Genomic DNA, 19,711 nt, shown 5'->3' with positions numbered 1-19,711 from the left:
AGAAAAGCAGGAATATTCCGGCCCTGCACTCTCCAATCACCCGCTGCCAACAGAAAGCGGCGACTGCAGCTTCAATCAGCGGGTTACTGCCCATCCCTGGGACGCGAGATACTCCAACCAGGGCCAAACCTCCCAATACACCGAGCACAGGCTCAGGAAAACGCAGGTAGATTGTATCCCTGTCACTAAACCTCCGAGCAGCCTTTAAAGAAGACCCGAGTGAGTGAGTCACAAATAAAAGTCACACCAACTTTCTAAATCTTTTCACTGTCAAATTCCTTCATGTTCTTGAAAAGCTGACTATTGTGAATCTGAAAATGAGCACCATGGGATTTGTGTTACTGAGTGACTTGTTTTCCACTGATTGTCCTTCAGATTTGCAATTCAATTTGTGTTGGATATTGATACTGTTTTCAAAATGAGGACACAAAGCAGGTAAATATTGAATCTAGAAACAGTTCCTGAGGAAAATGGATCACAATGTTTGGAAGGAGGTGCAGCTGAGAAGCGGAAGCTGTGAATGTTGTTATTGATGATTGAATGGAAAGCATTGGGGCCTTGGTCAATCATTGTGGCTGAGTGGTGAAAACGATGCTGTTAAAATCCACTGGGGCTTCCTCAGGAAAGTTCCAATCTTACCGACTGTGCTTCTCATTATTGCTGATTTCAACCAGGTGTCCACAGAACTCTCGGATCAATGGAAGAAAAAACATCCAAAAATTCTCCTGATTTTTGGACTCTAAGGGAATGAAGGGCGATCGGGATCGGGTGGGAATTTGGTGTTGAGGCTGGAGCTTCGCCATGATCTTAAAAATTGACGGAGGAGACTTGTGGGGCCTTATGACGTATTGTTGCTGCTTTGATTCTGTTCTATTTGAGTAGCAATGCTAGGCAAGGCGATGGGCAGTAATAATAAGGCTTGGTTCCAAATACCACTTCCACTGCTGCTAAAATTGCCCGATTGGTCGAAAAAGTGGCAGGTCACAGTTAAAGCAAGTGTGTGCGGTGTTTCACTTGAACAGAAATACTGAGAGACAATAAAATATAAATGGCTGTGGAGAAAAGGCGGGGTTGTTGAATTAGCTGTGAAACTTGTGCAGGACAGATATTCGCCTCCAGCTCTTTCTGCCCGTCCAGGTTAATTAGCTGCTTGATGCAAACGCGGTCAGATGGTGCGAACGTAAAACAAAACGTGATCGGTTTACAGATAGCAGCGTACAGAGACACCAAGATCTTCCTGATTCGCCCAAGTACTAATTGCAGGAATGTGCACAGTGCCGATTATCCACAATCACACTTCCCTTCCAGTCTTGTCTACGTTGTTCAGCTTTGAAAATTCTCATATTTTCACATTGGATTTCAATGTGAAGAAAGCAGAGCTGTGATAAGCTTATATAGTTCAGCAGATGTACTGCAAGAAGTTACATAACAGGCAGATGGTAACAGTGCTCTTTGGACACGGTGAGCTCCAGTGCAGGATTGGCACCATTAATATGTCGTTCAATTAATGTCGTGACAAGTCTCGTGCTGGAAATGACAAGAAATCTCGCTGAATTTGCTCCGTGCTTTGATTTCAAACGAGCCGAATACAAGGTAAGAAAGTACATCTCGCTCGAGTGGGTTATAAAATGGAAGAATGACTCGTGCTGTTGGAAAACATAAAATTATAGAAAGTTGCAGCACAGAAAGAGGCCATTCGGCCTGGCGTGCTGCTGTCAAAGTGCAGTAGTGATTGGTTGATCCATCAGGAGTGATATTTATGTCAGTGCAAACAGTAGGCAGCAAAATCTGCCCTTCTCCCACCCATATTTTTCCTGGCGCCACCATCTCTGTGGTCAGTGCTTTGCACCCAGCCCTTCTCTTGTCCTTCTTTCACTCTGCTTCTATCTTTATTCTAGACTTGTCCAAATATGACATTTCCAACTCTGCGGTGAAACTTCAACTATCACCCCATTGATTCTGTTGGAGCTGTTAAATGGTTTCCATCAATAAGTAATTAATACCCATTTTAACAAGATAAAAAAATCTGCATTCCCTGATTGGGAATCGAACCCAGGCTCCTGCTGATAAAGTGCAGAATCCTGACCACTAGACCATCGGGGAAGCTATCATCTCAATTTCTCTGTTCCTTTCACCCACTCTAACCTGTCTCTCTCTGAACTTGCTGCACTCCGTTCTCTCAGGTTCAACCCTGACATTGTCATCAAACCTGCTGACAAGGGTGGTGCTGTTGTTGTCTGGCGCACTGATCTCTACCTCGCAGAGGCTGAGTGTCAACTCGCAGACACTTCATCCTACCTCTCCCTGGACCATGACCCCACCACTGAACATCAAGCCATTGTTTCCAGGATTGTTACTGACCTCATCTCCTCTGGAGATCTTCCTTCCACAGCTTCCAACCTCATAGTCTCCCAACCTTGGACGGCCCGCTTATACCTCCTGCCCAAAATCCACAAACAGGACTGTCCCGAAAGACCGATCGTGTCAGCCTGTTCCTGCCCCACGGAACTCATTTCTTGCTATCTTGACTCCATTCTCTCTCCCCTTGTCCAGTCCCTTCCCACCTACATCCGTGATTCCTCTGACACCCAACATCATATCATCAATTTCCAGTTCCCTGGCCCCAGCCGCCTCCTCTTCACCATGGACGTCCAATCCCTCTACACCTCCATCCCCCACCGGGATGCTCGGATGGCTCTCCGCTTCTTCCTCGAACAGAGGCCCGAACAATCCCCATCCACCACTACTCTCCTCCATCTGGCTGAACTTGTTCTCACACTGAACAATTTCTCCTTAAACTCCTCTCACTTCCTCCAAATAAAAGGTGTGGCTAAGGGTACCCGCATGGGCCCCAGTTATGCTTGTCTCTTTATGGGGTATGTGGAACATTCCTTGTTCCAGTCCTACTCCCGCCCCCTACCACAACTCTTTCTCCGGTACATCGATTATTGCTTCGGTGCTGCTTCATGCCCTGATCTGGACCTGAAAAAATGTATTAATTTTGCTTCCAATTTCCAACCCTCCATCATTTTCACATGGTTCATTCCTGACACTTCCCTTCCCTTCCTTGACCTCTCTGTCTCAATTTCTGGTGATAGACTGTCCAACAATGTTCATTACAAGCCTAACGAATCCCAGAGCTACCTTGACTACAGCTCCTCACACCCCGCTTCCTGTAAGGACTCCATCCCATTCTCTAAGTTCCTTCGCCTCCGTCGCATTTGTTCTGATGATGGCACTTTCAAAAACAGTTCCTCTGACATGTCTTCCGTCTTCCTTAATCGAGGTTTTCCACCCACGGTGGTTGACAGGGCCCTCAACCGAGTCCGGCCCATCTCCCACGCATTCGCCCTCACACATCCCTCTCCCTCCCAGAAACATGATAGGGTCCCCCTTGTCCTTATTCATCACCCCACCAGCCTCCGCATTCAAAGGATCATCCTCAACCATTTCCACCAACTCCAGCATGATGCCACCACCAAATACATCTTCCCTTCACCCCCCCCGGCGGCATTCTGCAGGGATCGTTCCCTCCGTGACACCCTGGTCCACTCCTCCATCACCCCCTACACCTCAACCCCCTCCCACGGCACCTTCCCATGCAACCGCAAAAGATGCAACACCTGCCCCTTTACTTCCCCCCTCCTCACCGTCCAAGGGCCAAAACACTCCTTTCAAGTGAAGCAGCATTTCACTTGCACTTCCCTCAATTTAGTCTACTGCATTTGATGCTCCCAATGCGGTTTCCTCTACATTGGAGAGACCAAACGCAGACTGGGTGACCACTTTGCGGAACACCTTTGGTCTGTCTGCGAGCATGACCCAGACCTTCCTGTCGCTTGCCATTTCAACACACCACCCTGCCCTCATGTCCACATGTCTGTCCTTGGCCTGCTGCAATGTTCCAGTAAAGCTCAACGCAAACTGGAGGAACAGCGCCTCATCTTCCGACTAGGCACTTTACAGCCTTCTGGACTGAATATTGAGTTCAAAAACTTTAGATCATGAACTCTCTCCTCCATCCCCACCCATTTTTCCATCCCCCTATTTTCCAACAGTTCATATATTTTTTTCTTTTCCCACCTATTTCCATGTTTAAAAAATGTATTTCCATCCATTGTTTTATCTCTACCTTTTAGCCTATTTCGATCCCTTCCCCCCACCCCACCCCCACTAGGGCTATCTCTACCTTGCTCGTCCTGATTTCTACCCTTAATGTCACCTATTAGCACATTTCTTAGCTAATATCACACCGTCAACATCTCTTTGTCCTTTTGTCTATGACATCTCTTCTTTGCCTCCGCCTATCACTGCCCCTCTATCCAGCTCAACCTGCCCCACCCCCCACAACCAACTTATATTTCACCGCATTTCTCCATTTACATGGTTCTGAAGAAGAGTCACACGGACTCGAAACGTCAACTGTGCTCCTCTCCGCAGATGATCTCAGGCCTGCTGGGTTTTTCCAGGTATTTTTGTTTTTGTTTCAGATTTCCAGCATCCGCAGTATTTTGATTTTATCTGAGAGAGAGAAATCAATACGTTTCAGTGAGTTAGACGCTGTCTCAGATAGAGATATGACAGACATTAAGTGATTGTGGTGACAAACGTGCCCGTCTTAGCAAAGAAATGTTTGGTATGACTTGAATATCTAAACAAGAGCACACAACAGAATATACTATCAATGAATATTTACGTTATTTGACGATCTGTAGTTACAGTTTGAATAAGAGAAAATAAAATAAAATGAAACATTCTGGTGAAGATACATCTTTTATCTTTGTGGAATGACGCAGCATGATTTCTTTTCACACCGACACACAGAACAGGTTATGTCTCATATGTAACACTGTTGGCTGTAATGAAACTGAATATTAGGAGCTGCGCGGAACAAACAGTCAAAACCTATAGTTTTAGGCCAAAGTCAGAGGCCCATTTCTAACTCAACGTTCATCTTATAGAGACATAGAATAGTGTAGTAACAACAGAGACAGAGCCTGGTGTGGTAATTACTGAGACAGGGCCTAGTGCAATTTAAGCAGAGGCATTACTAGAGAGACAATCTAATGTTACTTAAGCAAAGACGTGACCTAGTGCACGAATAACAGGGGCGGGGACGAGTGCTATATTAACATAGACAAGGTCTACTGCTGTAATAGCGGAGATGTGTCTCGTGCAATAGTTACCGATACAGGGCCTGGATCAACATCAAGTGAAATAGGGCAGTTATTACAGGCACAGGGCACAGAGTAATTGCGTCCCAGAGAGAGTCTAAGGCCGTAATATCGGAGACTGCTACCAGTGTAAGAGAGACAGACATGATCTCGTGGAGAAAAAACAGGAAAAGGGAGAGTGGAATAGAAGCAGAGACAGAGGTACAATGACAAAGGATCCATTTTAATTAAAAAGACAACAAGCTCGAGTATAATACAGGCTGATACAGAGTCTAGTGTAAATTGTTCTGAAATACGGTCTAGAGGAACATAAGTGCAGACATGATTGAGTGTGTTATAAGCAGCGCCGCGACCTAGTGAAACATAAGTGGGACAGTGCCGAGTGCAGTAATAATTGAGACAGGATCTTGTGTAATACGAACCAGCCTGGTGTAGCAATAACACTGACCGGATCCAGTTTAAGAAAACTGATACACGGTCTAATGCAGCTTCACATAATTCAGGGCTCTTTTTAATATCAACTGACGCAGTGTCTGGCGAATTAAATACCGGCAAAGGTACGAGATCAATAAAAACAGAGACATGCACCAGTACAGCAATAAGAGAGTAATGGTATTGGACAATAACAACAGAAACATGGAATTGTGTGATATGAATGGAGGAATGTATTGGTGCAGCATCACCTGAGACAGGGTCCCGTTTGATAGACAAGTGGCAGGTTCTACAGGAGTAATAGCTGAGACAGAGTCTTGTGAAATGCAAATAAAACATGTTCTAGTTTTCTATAACCAGAGACAAGCACTAATGCAGTGTCAACTGGGGCATGGCTTATTGTAACTTTGGTCGAGACCTGCTTCAGTGCAGTCATGACTGCGATAGTGCCAACTGTATTATGGCCATAGTCCAGTACATTAACAACTGAGATTGAACCAGTTACAGAAACAACTGAGAGATGACCTTCTCTAATATGATGAGAGACATTTCCTAGTGTAATAGAAACAGAAACGGCGTCTAAGTTAATTTGAACAGAGACAGTGCCAAATGCAGTGATAATTGAGACCGCGTCTGCTTCATGTGATGTGGGCAATCACGGTTCCACTGCCACCCATTGGTCAATCTTTGCTACTGCAGGTGTTGTGAAAATGTCGAGTGCATTTACAATGGTTAAAATCAGAAATAATGGAAAACGTAATCGGCAGGATTTGAACCTGCGCGGGGTAACCCCAATGGATTTCAAATCCATCGCCTTAACCACTCGGCCACGACTACAGATGCTGGTAATAAGCCTGTATTATTTATATGAAGTCATAGAATGGTTACAGCAGACAAAGAGGACCTTCTGCACCCCCCCTGTCTCTGTCACAACCTAGCCGGGAATGCATGCGCGTTATTTCCTATGTGAAAATTCAGGGAGATCAATGTTGTTTCCTCCTGGAGCCTCGGCTTGTTCTGAATTTCAAACTGTGGAAGGTAATCGACCTACAAAATCCACAAGGTTGTAATGCATTCCTCTCAATCATCAATAACATCATTCACATCTTCCACTTCTTTGCTGCACCTCTTTCCAAACATTGCAAACTCCACTTGCATCGTTCATCCTGATATTTTTCTCTTTGTCATTTTAATATGAAGTTGCACAACAAATTTTAGTCAAGTTTGTGTTGGTGAATATGTGTCCATCCCCTCGGGGAACTGAATCGCATTGACACACACAGAGGAACACACACCGACACACACACCGAGAATGACAGAGGCCTAAGGAGAGACAAACACCCAGAAAGCAATGATGTCACCAACTTGGCCAATTATTGTTACATTTCAGACTGCAAATGTAGTGAATATTTGCAGATGAACTGAAGTCAGAAACACGGGGGTCTTTGGGTGGTTTTCTTTTTCATTTCACTGATAATTTATTCTGCAGACAGTTTGTGTCAATCAGGAATGAGAAGAAGGGGAGTTGGCAGGATTGGAACCACGAGGTAAAACGCCTCAACCACTCGGCCAGGACAACTGGGTAAAGGCTGCATGTTGTTTGTTTAAAATAATAGAATGAATACAGGGAGTTCCAGTGAAAGAAGGTCTTCCAGTCCGTGCCATTGCCCCAACTTTTCCCAGTCACCCTGGGATTTACACTTTCTCCCCTCATTCTTCCAACTGAAGTACAACAATGCACAGCTCAGCTGCTCCTTCACCGCACGGAGAATTTTTTTGGAAGCGTCTCAAATAACAAAGCACCAGAAAGTTTGACAGCGGTGGGAGTAAAGCCCAAATCACCAGAGAGATCGGAACCTGAACCAGCAGCTGAGCCCGCTCGGCCTCACTGCCACATTCAGGTTAGACACAAACATTGACACTGAATTAGGATATAAAAAATAATGTTCAGGAATTGGCCATTCGGACCCTCGGGCATTCTCAGCTACTTAATAAGATCATGTGAAAACTTCAACCATCATCCACTTTGTAACATCCAGAAGTTTAGTTGCTGAACAGTCTCCACTCAAAATAAAGAGAGAAATGTCCTGTTAACTGCTTTTTTTTTTTGCTGATATGAAGTCAGAGAACTAACATGGATAATGATTGGGTGGTGAAAATAGGAAACTGAACGACATTGACACACACAGAAAATCACAAATATGCGCGTTGTTAAGATTTGAAATTGTGCTTATTTTCACACTGTCTTTCAATGTGCAGAAAGTGGAGCTGTGATCAGCTTTTAGCTCAGAAGATGTACAGCAAGAATGTACATAACAGGCTGATGCTCACGGTGCCTGTTTGGACTCGGTGAGCTGCATCTGACGATTGAGGCCATTTAAATGTCGTTCAACGAGTCCAGTTCCAAATTCTGTGATCGAAAAAGAAAACTTGCTGAATTTGCCCATTGTCTTGAATTCAAAGCATCACATGGAAGTCAATCTTAACCGTGGTGTTAGGAAACAACAAATGACAGAAAGTTGCAGCAAAGAAAGAGGCCATTCGGCCCTGTGTGCTGCTTCCAAAGAGCAGTGTGATTGGTTGATCTGAATGATTTTCGTCATTTAGGAAGAATGGGCAAAAAGGAAAACGAGGCGGGGTCGCACTGTTAATAAGGAACGAGATCGGTACATTAGTGAGAGAGGATCTTAGATTGAGGGATGAACATGTAGAATCAGTTTGGATGGAGCTAAGAAACAGCAAGAGGCAGCAAACATTGGCGGGAGTTGTTTATAGGCCCCCAAACTGTAGTGGAGTTTACTTTTACAAACTTCACCAAAGACAAGTTTCTTTGACCAAATGCTCTATGTCGGCTGAAAACAAGTGTCCTTCAGCCAATGAGAAAAACCATTGCTGTTCGCTGGAACATGAAATCGATACTTTCCTCCTTTAAGACAGTTCTTAAAGCCTCTCCCTTTGACCGAGCTTTTAGTCATCTGACCGAATATGTGGCTCAGTGTCACACTTTGTTAAACAATGCTCCTGGGGAACGCCTTGTGAAGTTTCATTAGGAAAAATGAGCTTTATAAATATACGTTGTTGTTGTAGTCCATACATAGAAAGAGACAAACTGCTCTGGTCTCTTTCATCCTGATATTTTTCACTGTAACATTGTAATGTGAACTTGCACCACTAATGTGAATACAGTTTCTGCTCGTAAAAATGTGTTCACCTCCTCAGGGAACTGAACCACATTGACACACACAGAGGAACATAGACATACACCGAGAGTGACAGAGGCCTAAGGAGAGACAAATGCCACAGTGAAATCATGTCACCAAATTGGCTCCGTTTTGTTTTCCATTTCCAACTGGAGATTTGCAGAAGGCTGACAAATGAACGGAAACAAAAGAACACGGGTGAGTTTGGTTCGCTTTCCCTCGATTCAAACGATAATTCGCTCTGTCTGTGCGGGGATAAAACCCAAACTAATGAGAAACGCAGTCGGCAGGATTCGAACCTGCGCAGGGTAACCCCAATGGATTTCTAATCCATCGCCTTAACCACTCGGCCACGACTACAGAACCTGGTTCCCTGCTACTATTATTTGTATGAAATCATGCAATCGTTACAGCGGAGAAAGCGCTCTTTCTGCCCGTCCTGTCACTGCCATTACCTGATCATTTCCCCGGAATCCTGCAATTTACACTGTCTCTCCTCGTTCTTCCGACCAAACTGGGAAAGAAAGAGTGAGAATGATCCAATCCGGCCAATTACCGCTCCATCAGTCTCCTCTCCATCATCAGTAAAGTAATGGAAGGGGTCATCAATAGTGCTATCAAGTGGCACAGACATAGCAATAACCTGCTCGCTGATGCGCAGTTTGGGTTCCGAAAGGGCCACTCAGCTCCTGACCTCATTACAGCCTTGGTTCAAATACAAACAAAAGAGCTGAACTCCCGAGATGAGGTGACATCAAGTCAGCATTTGATCGAGTGTGGTATCAAGGTGCCCGAACACAACTGGAGTCAATGGGAATCAGGGGGAAACTCTCCGCTTGTTGGAGTCATACCTAGCACAAAGGAAGATGGTTGTGGTTGTTGGAGGTCAATCATCTTAGCTCCAGGACATCACTGCAGGAGTTCCTTAGGATAGTGTCCTCGGCCCAACCATCTTCAGCAATGAACTTCCATCCATCATAAGGTCAGAAGTGGCGAAGTTAGCTGATGATTGCACAATGTTCAGCACCATACCCGACTCCTCAGATACTGAAGCAGTCCATGTCCAAATGCAGCAAGATCTGGGCAATATCCAGGCTTGGGCTGACAAGTGGCAAGTAACATTCGCACCCCACAAGTGTCAGGCAATGACCATCTCCAACAAGAGAGAATCCAACTATCGCCACTTGATGTTCAATGGCATTACCATCACTGAATCCCTCACTATCAACATCCTGGGGGGTTCCCATTGACCAGGAACTGAACTGGACTAGCCATATAAACACTGTGGCTACAAGAGCAGGTCAGAGGTTAGGAATCGTGCAACGTGTAACTCACCTCGTAACTCCCAAATTACTGTCTACCATCTCCAAGGCACAAGTTAGGAGTGTAATAGAATACTCCTCACTTGCTTGGATGAGTGCAGCCCCCGCAACACTGAAGAAGCTGGACACCGTCCAGGGCAAAGCAGTCCACTTGACTGGCATCACATCCACATTCAGTTCCTTCACCACCGATGCACAGTAGCAGCAGTGTGTACCATCTACAAGATGCCCTGCAGGAATCCATCAAGGCTGCTTAGACAGTAGTGCCCAAACCTACGACCATTCCCAGCTAGAAGGACAAGGGCAGCAGATAGATAGGAACACCATCACCTTCATTTCACTCACCATCCTGACTTGGACATATATCGCCGTTCCTTCACTGTCACTGGGTCAAAGTCCTGGAACTCCCTTCCTAACAGCACAGTGGAAGTACCTACACAACATGGACTGCAGCGGTTCAAGAAGGCAGACCACCTTCCCAAGGGCAATTATGGATGGACAATAAATGCTGGACCAGACAGCGAAGCCCACATCACGTGAATGAGTAAAAAAAAAATCCAAGTTTACCTGCAAATTATATTGCCTTGAACTTCTGACCAAAGTAAAGCTCTGCAAACGTCAGTGCCTGGAGCAAATCTGACGTATTTGCTCAGGTGTGGAACCAGCTGAAGCTTTCAATATTGGTTTTCTTAATACCAATTTCCAAATGGGAATTGTTCAATGGCTTGAAAGCGAAAAAACAGGGCTAAGGAGAAAGAGAAGGAAATTGTCATTAATTATAAAGCTCTTTGTACGAAACTGACATAGACACGATGGGTGGAAGGTCCTCTTACTGCGCTGTGCCATTTGATGATGACATTGTTGATCAGTCTGTCTCCAGCATTCCTACTGAGAACAGCCGAATTCCATTTCTTCAAAACAAAGACCCAAAGTGCTGCTGCATGACGTCACAGTTTAACATTCCAGACAGCTCCATTGGGATCTTTACAGCGCAGGGTTTATAGGGGCGAGTGGGGTCATATTCACTTCACATATGATGGAGCTGCGGTTTGAAACCTGGTAAGAGCATTATCCAAGCTTGTTTATTCGAGTGAGTGAAAGTTCGATAAGTTACGTTTGTTGTAAATATGAACACGAGGGTTGGAATCCTGCTGATTAAAGTTTTCACCATTTGTGATTTTAACCAAATTAATTATCAGTTAATTAGAAGGAAACCCATCCAAATACGTCGGTATTTTCTGAATTCCATTCATTTGTCAGCATTCAGGAAATTTGCTTTCGGAAATGGAACAAACACTGAGCCAAGTTGGTGACAGCCTTGCTTTCTGGGTGTGCGTTTCTCCTTAGGCCTCTGTCACTCTCGGTGTATATCTCTCTGTGTCTGTTCCTCTGCGACTGTCAATGTGGTTCACTTCCCTGAGGGGGTTAAAACTTTTTTAACGTCGCAAACTTGATTCACATTCGTACAGGTTAAAATGTCGCTGAGAAAAGTATCAACGTGAAAGATAAAACAGGAGATTAGCCCTTTTTATACATATCCTATAACAGCAACAACTTGTATATATAAAGCGCCTTTAACCTGTTGTAACGTCACAAGGCGTTACCCAAGATCATTATATAACAAAGTGTGACACCGAGCATCATATTCGGTCAGATGACTAAAAGCTCGGTCAAAGGGGGAGGCTTTAAGAACTGTCTTAAAGGAGGAAAGTTAAGATTTCATGTTCCAGCTAACAGCATTGGTTCTTCTCATTGGTGAAGAAGTCACTTGTGTTCAACCTAAACGGACCATTTGGTCGGAGAATTTTGTCTCTGGTGAAGGAGATCGGGAATGAAAAAAAAATTCAAAAGTTGCCTCCATAATCCAAATGTCAAGCCTTATTGGTAGTTTCCCTGATGTCCAGTGACTTGGGATCGGCGCTTCCGTTGGATCAACAGCGAATAGGGTGGAGGGTTTTGGAAATTGAAAGTTACGCAAGTGCAGCTTGTGGGACTATTTCATCTCAGTGTCGATTTCATGTTCCAGCTCACAGCAACCGTTGTTTTCATTGGCTGACGAAGTCGTTTATCTTGAACCTAAACAGGCAGTTTTGTGGTGAAAGAGATCTGAACTGAAAAACAATAGGCAAAAGCAGCATAGATAAGCCAAATCGAAAAACGTTGCTGCAACTTCCCTGGTGGTCTAGTGGTTAGGATTCGGCGCTCTCACCGCCGCGGCCCGGGTTCGATTCCCGGTCAGAGAAGGTCCATTTATTGTTTTCGTTGAAACGAGTGCTGATTACTCATTGATTGGAAATGTTTAAAAACTCCACCACGATCAGAGGAGTGAGGGTTTAAATTTCGCCTCAGATCTGGAAAACATCACACTCGTGAGTGGCAGTGAAGGTAATTGGAGAGGGGAAGGGCTGTTTGCAAAGCACTGACTGTAGAAATGTTGGTGTGAGGCGAAATATGGTGGGAGCAGTACGAATTTTGCTGCCTACTGTTTGCATTAGCACAAATATCACTCCTGATGGATCAACCAATCATTACTGCTCTTTGAAAGCAGCACGCCCGGCCGAATGGCCACTTTCGGTGCTGTGACTTTCTATAATTTTCTGTTTCCCAACAGCACGGGTCATTCTGCAATTTTCTAACCCAATCGAGCGAGATGCACTTTCTTACCTTGTATTTGGGTCTTTTGAAACCTAAACACGGAGCAAATTCAGCGAGTTTTCTTGTCATTTCCAGCACGAGATTTGTCACGAGACTAAGTGAGCGACATATTAATGGTGCCAATCCTTCCCTGGAGCTCACCGCGCCCAAAAAGCACTGTTATCATCAGCCTGTTATGCACCTTCTTGCAGTACATCTGCTGAACAAATATAAGCTTATCACAGCTCTGCTTTCTTCACATTGAAACCCAGCGTGAAAATCAATTCAAAAGCTGAACAACTGGGAGGAGAGTGTGACTGTGGATAATCGGCACTGTGCACATTCCTGTAATCAGTATCCGGGAGAACCAGGAAGGTGAGATCCAGGTGTCTCTTTACCCATGAGTTTTACCCATTCCCACGAACGGACTGTGTCTGCATCAAGCAGCTAATTGACCTGGGAGCTGGACGGGCAGAGGGAGCTGGAGGCGAGGCAGGGTCAGAAGCAGAAAGAGATGCGACATGAAATTACTTTGAATTTGATGTGTGTCAGTTGTTTTCAGTGGTGAATTTCTGCCTTGTAAGTTTCACAGGAGCCGCAGTGATTAGTTGGTGTTTTTGTAAAGCATTAAGATGTAAAAGTAAAAAGATAAAAGCAAATTACTGCGAATGATGGAAACCTGAAACAAAAACAGAAAATGCTGGAAAAACTCAGCAGCTGTTGGGAGAAACAGAGTCAATGCTCCCCGTCTGTACGACGCTCATGCAGATTTTTAAACAGCACCCAGCTTGCGGCTCGAACCCACAACCCTGAGATTAGGACTCACATGCTTTACCGACTAAGCTAGCCGGGAACGTGCGGGCCTATTCCGTATCCCAACATGCATGGATGGTTTTGTTGCTTTCCACCTGATATCTCAGCTTGGTCGGAATTTTAAAGTGTGGAATGGAATCGGCTGACAAATGCCCCAAAGTTGCAATGCATTCCTCTCAATCATCAATAACATCATTCACATCTTCCACTTCTTAGCTGCACCTCCTTCCAAATACTGTGACCCATTTTCCTCAGGATTTTCTCCTGTATTTTATACTTACCTGCTTTGTGTCCTCATTTTGAAATTATTGGCATCAACATCCAACACAAATTGAATTGCAAACTTGATGGACAAACAATGGAAAACAAGTCACTCGGTAACTCAAATCCCATGGTGCTCATTTTCAGATTCGCAACAGTTAGCTTTTCAATAAAATGAAGGGATTTTACAGTGAAAAGATTAGAATGTTAACGTGACTTTTATTTGTGCCTCACTCACTGGGGTATTCTGTAAATGCTGCTCGGAGGTTTAGTGAGCGGGATATAATCTACCTGCGTTTTCCTGAGCCTGTGCTCGGTGAATTGGGAGGTTTGGCCCGGGTTGGAGTATCTTGTGTCCCTGGGATTGGCAGTAACCCGCTGATTGAAGCTGCAGTCGCCGCTTTCTGCTGGCAGAGGGTGATTGGAGAGGGCAGGGCCGGAATATTGCTGCTTTTCCCTGTCTCACTCACTTTGGAAATGAGGAAGAGGGAAGAATTGATGGATTTGTTTGAATCCAATAACATAGATTTCCAGTGTGTTGCATATCGGTACATGGTAGGCCTAATCGTTTTCCCATTACATTTGAAACGAATATTCGAAAGAAAGCCGCTTGCCTGGGAGCTCACTGGATAACAGCGGAGCCGGCAACATTTCTGGAGACTTGACATTCAGTTCAAGGACCCAATGATAACCAGGAACTGTGTGACAATGAAGACTAATGGGGAGAAAACAGCTTCGTCCCTGGGTGGCCTCGAACCACCAACCTTTCGGTTAACAGCCGAACGCGCTAACCGATTGCGCCACAGAGACCGACGGAAACATAGCCAGCATGTCAGCGAGTTAAAGCTGCAGATTGCGGCGAACGGAATGACAGTTGTTCTCTATTAGTTTTACTCTTCCAAAAAAAAGGTTGGGACATTCATTGTGGATACATGGAAACCGTCTGATCCCACCCACTGCAGACACATCCCTGTCACTGGGAACCGGCTCTCCGACAACCGGAGCCGTCTCCCTTCGAGCCTTTCGGTGCCTTGACTGTTACCAAATATTCTGATTGTCCTGAAGCCGAAATTAGGTTTGAATTCCTGATGTGCAGTAACGAGAATCCTTTCACTGTCTCAGATCAGTTAATTTCACTGATAACATCAGAGTCAATGTTCCAGCCTCTTAAAGAAGGGAAAGGTGCCTTGACTGTCTCTGGTCAGTGGGCAGTTCACCCTTCATTCTCCTCTGATTCCGGTTCCCAAAGTCTTTCTGAAGATTCGCAAAGCTAGAGACTGGGTTTTCTGGTTTGGTTCCTTCTCCATTTTCCCACCTGCCGACTGACAATATTTTCCAAAATCTCGTTTTAGTCCTCTGCCTTTCACCATGTCCAGGGATGAGGAAATTTAGTTTGGTGGAGGGGTTACAGAGACCGGGATTGTTCTATTTAAAATAAAGAAGGTTAAACGGAGATTTCACGGAGCTGTTCAAAATGATGGGGGTGGGGGCAGTGGGGACGGGCGCTCTCCACTGACGGGGATCAGTAACCAGAGGACTGGGATTTAAGATAATTAAAGAAGGACAGATTTGCATTTATATAGCGACTTTCCGGACCAGTGGATGTCCCAAACCACTTTCCAGCCAATTGAGTACTTATTTGAAATAAGAACAGAAAATGTTGGAAAACTCAGCAGGTTTCTCTCTCAAAAGATGCTGTCAGACCTGCTGAGTTTTTCCTGCATTTTCTGTTTTCCTTTCTAGATTTCCGCAGTGTTTTGCGTTTATTAAATTGCAGTCATTGTTGCAATGCAGGGAACACGGCAGCCAATCACCGCTCAGGAAACAGTCAAAACCAGGCACGTCACAATGAGCAGACCATGTGCAGTTGGTTGAGGGATAAACACTGACCAGGTCACGTGGCTGCAACGTGAACCCACAAACTATGATTATGGCTCTGCCCAGTTTTAAAGCGGAGACCGTTTCATGTGTTAGGCAAGCATGAAAATCACTGCACCACAGAAACAGAAAACAGCACAAAGGCTCAATGGGCTTCACTAAAATGTTAAGCGGTGACGTCATGCAGCAGCACTTTGGGTCTTTGTTTTGAAGAAATGGAATTCGGCTGTTCTCATTAGGAATGCTGGAGACAGACTGATCAACAATGTCATCAGCAAATGGCACAGCTCTACAAGAGGTCTTTCGGACAATCAACCTATGTCAGTTTTGTTCAACGAGCTTTCTAGTTAATCTCAATTTATTTGTCTCTTTCCATAACCCTGATCTTTTTCTCCCTTTCAAGTCATCGTCCAATTCCCTTTTGAAAACTCTGCGTTAAGAAAAAACAATATTGAAAGAGGTGCAGGGCCTTCTGCTGTGTCCATGCAAAATGTATGAAAGTTCACAAAGTTTTCCTGACCCAATGACATGAAGAGTTGGATTCTGAAACCTTTGACAGTTTTCAAATTTTTTGAAATCGTTGATGTCAAATCGAATTATCAAAGAATATTTACCCTGACCAAACGTCTCCTCATTTTTCTCAGTCAATATATACAATCTCATTACCTATTACCAACATTTCATTGAGTAAACACCAGAGTCACAAAGGAAAAAAGAAACATCATTTGAAACATCGAAATGATGAAACATTGAAAAAAGAAGTTAGCAGTGGAGATGATTTCTGTTTGTTACAAAGTGCAGGATGATCTGATTAACTGGCGGAGCTGGTTCAAGTTTCCCAATGACCTTCCCCTGCTCCTTAGCTTCTGTTCTTTTCGTTGACAATACCAGTGAATGAAATTATAAATAACCATTTTTAACGTGATAGCGGAGCCGAGCAGTCTAAATCGCTGGATTAAGACTCTAGTCTTTACAGAAACGTAGGTTCGAATCCTACCGTCAGCAAACGTTCAAGTTATCGTCCTTTTAGGACCTGCAGCAGTCCCATTTGAACCAACAGAACCCAACTCACATTAAACCCAGCGGAGTGTGCGGTGTTTTACTTTGATCGGGGGAATGAGGAGAGACAATATAAATATGAGTTGTTGTAGGAAAAAGGCGGGGTGTGGAATTACAGTCGGTCAGTTGTTCTTCCAGAGAGTCGCCATGTGAACAATATGCTGAATGACCGTCTGATGTAGCCGTCTATGATTTTATACAAACTACATTCATGCAAATCTGGGACTTGGATTCGCGACTGAGTTGTTAAGGCAACAGGTTTTGAATCTATTGGGGTCTCCACAGGTGGGCTGGAATCCTGACAACTACTCTTATTACCATTCCTGAATTTTACTGTGTGCCTGCACAATTAAATGTCGATTAAGTTGAATAAAAAACATCCAAAGCCCCCAGCGTTCTCTAATTTCCATTCTTCTGCAAACGTTCACAAAAGTTACAGCTAGGAATGGAACAAAAACAGAGCCAGGTTGGTGTCATGCTTGCTTTCTGGATGTTTGCCTCGCCTTAGAGACAAACCCTTGCCCTCTGTCACTCTCAGTGTATATTCCCGTGTGTGTGTCAATGCGGTTCAGTTCCCCATTTCACCATCCAAACATTATTCACGTTCGTTGTGTGGCTTCATATTAAAATAGTACAGAGAATAAAAAGAGCAGTTTTAAAATATTCAAGAGGAGTTTTCTTTCTTTTTTTTGAATGAAGACTTTTCAGCATCTGAGGGTCGGTGTGGTGCAAAGTGGAGGATGATCGAAATTGTCACAGAGCACCATTTAAACAGACAGACACCGAGTCCGTGTGGTTGAGTGGGTAAGGCAATGGACACATCGAAAGAATGAACTTTTAAATACAAATAGTCCAAACTGAAATCACTCGGAAATTAGGAACTGTTTCTACTGCTGCCGGGTGTTGGAAGGAAACGGAAAATAAAAGTTGATTCACAAATGTTCCAGGAACGGATAGGTTATAATCACCAGGAAAGGCTGAACAGCCTGAAGCTCTTTTCTCCAGAAAGGAAAAGGCTGAGAGATGACCTGATAGAAATGGGATGCTTTGTCCCTGTTTCCTCAGAGATTCGAGGTGAAATTTATTCAATCAGCTGCAGATTTACATCTGCTGAATCGGCATCAAACAAACCATGAAATGTTTAGGAAGATAGAAAGAAAGATTCTACATTGTGATGGATTTCTTAAGATCGAATTTTCTCATCTACTGAATCAGCATTTTTATCAAACTCTCTCCGCTTTTAGATTACAACAGTGACTACATTTCAAAAAGATTTAATTGGCTCTAAAGGGCCTCCCGTTGTCCTGTGTTGGTGAAAGGCTCTGTTTAAATGTAAGTCTTTATTTCTCTCTTTCTGTCTGTCAATCTAAGTTAACGATCACGTGGAATGGTGAAGTGTATCTGTTCCTTTCAGTGTCTACCACTCTCTCTCCCTCTGTCTGCCGCTTTTTGTCCCTGTATATCTGCCTCGCTCTCTTTCACTCTCTCAGTTTCTCTGCCTGTGTCTCTATCTCTGTTCACTTTTGTGCTCTTTGTTCCCTCCATCCACTCGCTGTCTGTGTGCAACCAAGATTCACTGGATTGATTCCTGAGTGACAGTGAACATGTTGAGAGGCTGTTTCCCCCTGGCTGGAGCGTCTAGAACTGGGCTCACATTCTCCGGATAATGTGTCAGCCATTTAGGACTGAGGTGAGGAGACATTTCTTCACTCAAAAGCTTGTGAATCTTTGGAATTCTGTAGCCTGGAGCTCTGTGGAACCTCAGTCGATGAGTATATTGAAGGCTGAGATTGATAAATGTTTGGACTTTAAGTGAATGAAGGGCTATCGGGATCAGATGGGAAATTGGTGCTGAGCTTGGGGATCTGACATGATCTTATTAAGTGGTAGCGGAGGCTCGAGGGGGCTTATGGCTAATTCCTCTTCCTTTTTCGATGTTTTTAATGTTCTGTTTCAGTGGAAACACCATCAAGGCGACGGGAAACAGCAGGTTGTGAGAGGTAGCCTTGCCGAATGGCCTCAGACGCTGGATTCAGGTTCCATTATTTGTGGATCCGCTGCCAAAGCTATAGGTGGTTCACCTGTTGGTCACTTTGAATGCTCTCCTCTGACGACAAAGTGCCAGCTCAAAGTGAATGCGGGCGTGTATTGGGTTTAATTTTAACTGGGAGAAGGAGGAGAGGCAATACAAATATTAATTGCTTTTGTGAGAATGCACGGCAGTGGAAGTAGTTGAGTTTTCTTCCAGACAGCCAGCACGGAGAAGATGGGCCGAAAGCCCGCCTCTCTGCTGTAGTCATCTTATACACCAACAACATTAACCTGTCCATAGGGCCAGTTGCCGTGGCCAAGTGGTTAAGGCGATGGAGTTCAAATCCATTGGGGTTTCCCGCTGCTCATTATTCCTGGTTTTAACTCTGTGTCTACAGAATTAATTATCGGTTAGATTCAATCAAATCCATCCAAACACTAAAGCATCCAAGGGGGTTTTCCTATTTCCGTTCATTCACGAAAACGTTCACGAAACTTGTCGTAGGAGAACAAAAACAGAGCCAGGTTGGTGACATGCTTGCTTTCTGGGTGTTTGTCTCTCCTTAGAGGCAAACCCTTGCCCTCTGTCACTCTCGGTGTACATGTCTGTGTGTGTTCCTCCGTGTGTGTCCATGTGGTTCAGTTCCCGAGGGGGTGAACACATTTTTCCCATCATACACTGTATTCACATTAGTTGTGCAGTTTCATATCAAAATGTTACAGAGAAAAATATCAGGATGGAAAATGCAGGAGGAGTTTGCAATGTTTGGAAGGATGTGCAGCTAAAAAGTGGAAGATTAAGCGAGGAGTTTTCTCCTCATTTAACACGAGATTTGGGACCAAATCTGGGAGATATTTGTGTCGATGTAAACGGTAAAATCTTCCCTATTACCGCTATATTTTCCCT

At 44.4% G+C, this 19,711-nt stretch overlaps 1 protein-coding gene and 4 non-coding genes across 5 annotated transcripts in view; 1 reads left to right on the top strand and 4 right to left on the bottom strand.

Annotated features, from left to right (window-relative positions):
• Positions 1-19,711, bottom strand: part of LOC144697994 (uncharacterized) — a 373,983-nt gene that overhangs the window by 290,166 nt on the left and 64,106 nt on the right. The window lies entirely within an intron of this gene.
• On the bottom strand, positions 6,362-6,443 carry trnas-uga (transfer RNA serine (anticodon UGA)). The gene has a single exon. It is a non-coding gene; the product is annotated as a tRNA-Ser (tRNA).
• trnas-aga (transfer RNA serine (anticodon AGA)) lies at positions 9,085-9,166 on the bottom strand. Its single transcript has one exon. It is a non-coding gene; the product is annotated as a tRNA-Ser (tRNA).
• On the top strand, positions 12,300-12,371 carry trnae-cuc (transfer RNA glutamic acid (anticodon CUC)). Its single transcript has one exon. It is a non-coding gene; the product is annotated as a tRNA-Glu (tRNA).
• trnan-guu (transfer RNA asparagine (anticodon GUU)) lies at positions 14,573-14,646 on the bottom strand. The gene has a single exon. It is a non-coding gene; the product is annotated as a tRNA-Asn (tRNA).

The sequence above is a fragment of the Cetorhinus maximus genome, chromosome 23 (assembly GCF_964194155.1).
Source record: "Cetorhinus maximus chromosome 23, sCetMax3.hap1.1, whole genome shotgun sequence".
Taxonomy (NCBI): Eukaryota; Metazoa; Chordata; class Chondrichthyes; order Lamniformes; family Cetorhinidae; genus Cetorhinus; species Cetorhinus maximus.
Note: the sequence above shows the minus strand (reverse complement) of the source record. Positions and strands in the feature narration are given on the sequence as shown.